A 4855-nucleotide genomic window follows, 5' to 3' on the forward strand; every position below is an offset into this window, starting at 1 on the left:
GCGTCTGAGATACATTTTACTCCTCACAACAGGAAGTGGAACCGGAGAACTAGTCAGTTTCAAAAAGATCTTACGTGTGGTTTTTTAGCTAGGTAAAATGAAAAAAAAAGAAAAAAGCAAGCAACCAGTTTAGCATTTTATGAGACAGTTTTTCAATAGGGGAAGTATAACTCATTATCATCATAAATATTCAGAGCCTAATAAGATATTTTCTCATACTATTTTCTTCCAGTTTGGATGTTGTAAGTAAAATTGAAGAATTATTCTAAAAATCTGCATTTTCCCTAACTTGGTTCTAAAATTTGGGGGAAATTTTTCTTTGAAAATATGTATTTCCTCTTTGTTAAAGAAGTATATTTTTCTTTTACTTTTTTTTAAGATGGTTCCGAAACTTCATTTGGCCAGCAATCACTCAAAACACATAGAAATATACAAAGGAACCTCCTTTGATGTTGAATGATGGGACTAACACCCAGATTACAGGTAACTATTATATTGACTTACAATCCATACAGTAGTTGTTAAATCTTGCAGGCACGATTTACCGCTTGATGTATTAAAATTCGCAGGACAACAGTTTGTTATTACATCAAACTTCATAGTGATCCTGACCTTTAGCAAAGATTATATAGTGATATGCTGGTACATGATCTCTCTGGTTGCAAGAGCCCTGATTTGTATTATTAACAGTATTTGCCAATTTGCAAATTTTCACATCATTGACAATGTCAAGCTACCAAATCCTCACATCATTGACAATTTCAAGCTTCCAATATTTTAACAACCAAGCCACAAAAATTCCTGACTATTTTAGAGCCGGGCCAAATCTGCATAGCACTGACAGAACTGTTAGGGCTATTTCTCCACAAACCCCTGACATCGCCACAAACATTGTTCCTCCTTCCTGGAAAACTAAGCTCAATTTTTAAAGGGAATTGTAAAGCTTTTAATTAATAAAATTTTACCTGTGAAAATATGTGAAAAACTTGCTGAATTTTTTCGGAAGACTAACCACCTTAAATATTACTTAATGAATTAATATGAAATGAAAATCTCTAGTAGTAAATAATGGAGACAGATAATAGACAATCTAATAATAATAATAGATGCAATAATAAAAGCCATAACAGCTAAGAAATCTGTATAAAGCTTATACTCACATCATGTTGACCATGTGCCAGGTGTGGCTTTGTGTCCTTTCACAGACACCAGTATTGATTCTCACAACCATCCTTCTGGCTTTAAGTACTATTATTATACCCATTTTAAAGAAGTGGAAACCAAAGCAAATGGAGCTTCAGTATTTTGCCCAAAGTCACGAAACCAAAATGCAAATAGGTATTTCAAGAATAAAACCCACAGAGTAGTAGACTGTGAAGGTATTTGCTCTTGTTGCCGTTTTGTAAAGGAGCAGGGCAGGCAAGCAAGGACTAGAGTGGAAGGGGAGCTGAATACCATGGCACTTTCTGCCTAGAAAAGAAACAGAAGAAACTACAAAAGAAGAACTAGGTAAAAGTGAAGGAAGGAAAAGAAAGGAGAAAAGGAGCTGAGGGAAAGGAGCAAGAGGAGGGCAGAAGGAGGAGGAAGACAGAATGTAGGAAATGGGGAAGAGCGAAGTGCCAGGGGAAATCCCAGCGTTTCTAGCTTAAACAACTGAATAAATGACAGCAACACAGAGAACACAGATGGAAAAATATGTACATTTGCTCAGTAGTAAACATATTTACACTGATAGACATGTCAGGCATCTGAGTGGAAATAGTGGTTATACTATTTAAGGGTTTAGGGATTGGGAGAAAAATCTAGAATAAAGATACAACAGTGCTACTCATTAGTGTATAAATAGTAGAAGTCTGGAGTTTGAACAAGATCATCTGGAGAGTGCATAGAATGACAAAGACTCAACATCAAAATTGAAAGAAAGAACAATGTATCACAGAGAAGCAACAGAAACCTAGTCAGGAGACTGCGTAGTTACAGCCAATGAAAAAACAAAGAAACCCAAGAGAGGGAGAGATCCAAGAAAAAGGTGGGTCTAAACGTTTAAATATAGTCAGTATGACAGAAAAAGGAAAGAGTCATTAGAGATTTGGCAAAAACAAGTTTCATTACTGTGTGGGGCTAGTAGACCATTCCAGTGGTTCGGGGCGGGGGATGAATGGGAACAGAAGAGATAAAGACAGCCCTGCAGACCACTCAGTATTTCAAGAATCTTCCTGAAAGCGGAGTCGTGAGAGTGACAGGAGGGCATGTGCCACAAAGGACAGGGATTGCCACATGCCTCCTTCAAAACCAAGCTTCTGTGCTTAAACTCTCCATTGCAGTAAGACACAGATGCATCCTTAGAAAGCAGTTTGACAATACCGAATCAAAACCTCAACTGTATTCATATTCTGACTCATTGATTATACATTTCTTTCTTCCTCTTTTTTCTATTTGACATTATTTTTGAGGGAATAAAATATACAGGTGTGTCTCTGTGTACTCTTCCTTTTTCCATTTCCCTCTTACTCTTCCCAGGTTACCTGAATGTAATTTGCATCATTCCCTTGCATTTTTACTCTATATAAACAATATTTCAACAAAACTATAAAGAATAGCATTAATCTAGACATTTAGGTTTTTTTGATAGGTTAAATTAAGTTTTATTTGTTCTCTTTTATTTTACAATAATCTCTCCTGTCTTTTACAAAAGAGCATAAACAGGGTGTGTGTGATACAAAATTATTAGTTGTGTTTTCCACACAAGTTGGAAATTATCAATGTATCAGATGAGAGATTTCCCAATAGGGAACCAAATTTTTTTAAAAAGTCATTCTAAGTTTACTAAGTAGAGAAATTCTGCAGTAATCATTCACCTCCACATTCACACTCTACGTGTTTTCTCGTGATCAACAAACTGGCTCAAATGATTTAAGTTATCCCGCCAGATAACTTAAAAGTCTCTACAGTAATTTTAAACAATAGTGTTATCTTAATTTCACCACTGGTTGCTTTTTTCAGAAGTTCTTCTAGTTCTTCCTTTGACACATAACAATAGCTTTTAAGCTCACTGGGATCCGGATTCAACATCACATTCTTCCTCACAAACAGAATGTAATCAATTTCATGTTCACCCCAGACACTGTCAGACTGGGCCTTCTAGTCAATATGTGTCAAATAATTAATTTCTTCTGGAGGAATTTTAGACCACGGTGCTGCTCCCCATACTCTAAGGGCATCGTTTTCCTCAAGCTCACCTGGATTACGTAACCAGTGGCTGCAACATGTATTGGTAAAACAATCTGGAAAGGTAATCTTAGCATGCGACCTCTGCTGTAGCAGGAGCTTATTTTCGGTGTTGAATAAGAAGACACCAAAAGCCCGATGCAATAATCCTTTCTTAATGTTTTCATTCAGGTGACAATTCTCCTTGGTCTGAGCCCCAATTTTATTTTCATTTTCATCAGTAAGGATACACATCTCTGCCAAGAGTTGAACTTCTTGCTTATCGAGATGGTTGGTATTTATCTCAGGCCATTGTTACAAAATGTCTGAACTGACGTAGAACACTGAGTAGCCTCTGGGCCCAGACACCAGCCCCTTTTGGCACACTGACATTCAGTTTTGGCTACTGTGCTTTTTAAATTTTTTTCCATATTGATACATGTTGCTCTAGTTCATTTTCAAGGCTGTATAGTACTGCAGTGAGTAAAAATGCCACAATTTCTCTCTTCATCTATTGATGTATATTTAAGTTCTTTACAATTTTACACTAGCACAATAGTATTGCAGTGAACGATTTTGTATAACTTCCATTGTGCATATATATAGATAGCTGTCAGGGCTAAGTATTTATCTGGAAGTGGAATTGCATGGGCATAGGATATGTGCATCTTTAACTTTAAATATTCCCAAATTTCTTTATAGGACACTTCGTCTCCCCTGCAATATATAAAATTTTTAGTCCTCTACAACCAGGAAGGCATCTTGGTTTCCTATCTCAGAATTTCAGAAATCTTTCCCTATATCTCTTGCTACCTGTTTCTTTATTTTTTCTCTTTCATTAATTTCTGCTCTTAATTCATTATCCTTTTGTCTTTAAATTTCTTTGATTTTACTCTGTTATTCTTTTTCTAATTCCTAGAAGTCATGTTTACTTTATTCATTTATATTTGTTTTTAATCACCATTAAAAAGCAGGCACAAGGCATGGACAGATATTTTTCAAAAGAAGAGAAACAAATGGCCAAAAAGCATATGAAAATGCTCAACATCACTAGTCATCAGGGAAACGCAAACTAAAACCACAGTGAGATACCACCTTCCCCCTGTCAGAACTGCCATTATTAAAAAGTCCAAAAACAAAAGATGCCGGTGTGACGCCACGAAAAAGGAACACTTATACTGTTGGGGGTAGGGGGTGTAAATTAGTACAACCTCTGTGGAAAACTGTATGGAGATTTCTCAAAGAACTAAAAGTAGGTCTACCATTTTATCCAGCAATTATGCTACTAAGAATCTACCCAAAGGAAAAGAAATCATTTTGTAAAAAAAAACACCTGAACCTGAATGCTTATTGCAGCACAATTCATAATTGCAAAGATATGGAACCAACTGAAATGCCCACCAATTGATGAGTAAATAAAGAAAATGTGGTATATATGTATACCATGGAGTACTACTCAGCCATTGAAAAGAATGATATAATGTCTTTTGCAGCAACTTGGATGGAACTGGAAGCCATTATCCTAAGTGAAGTAACCTGGGAACAAAAAAAACAAATACCATGTTATCATGTATAAGTGGGAGCTAAGCAATAGATATGCGTGGTCATACAGAGTGACATAATGGACACTGGAGACTCAGAAGGGGGG

General features: G+C 36.2%; 1 pseudogene across 1 annotated transcript in view; it reads right to left on the reverse strand.

Moving 5' to 3' along the window:
• Positions 1-2866: 2866 nt before the first annotated feature.
• Positions 2867-4855, reverse strand: part of LOC105812366 — a 134397-nt pseudogene continuing 132408 nt past the window's right edge. Inside the window, exon 2 of the transcript XR_001137608.1 lies at positions 2867-3582. The product of XR_001137608.1 is annotated as an isopentenyl-diphosphate Delta-isomerase 1 pseudogene (transcript). The remainder of the gene's footprint in view (positions 3583-4855) is intronic.

The sequence above is a fragment of the Propithecus coquereli genome, unplaced genomic scaffold (assembly GCF_000956105.1).
Source record: "Propithecus coquereli isolate 6110/MARCELLA unplaced genomic scaffold, Pcoq_1.0 Scaffold25, whole genome shotgun sequence".
In the NCBI taxonomy this organism is placed as follows: Eukaryota; Metazoa; Chordata; class Mammalia; order Primates; family Indriidae; genus Propithecus; species Propithecus coquereli.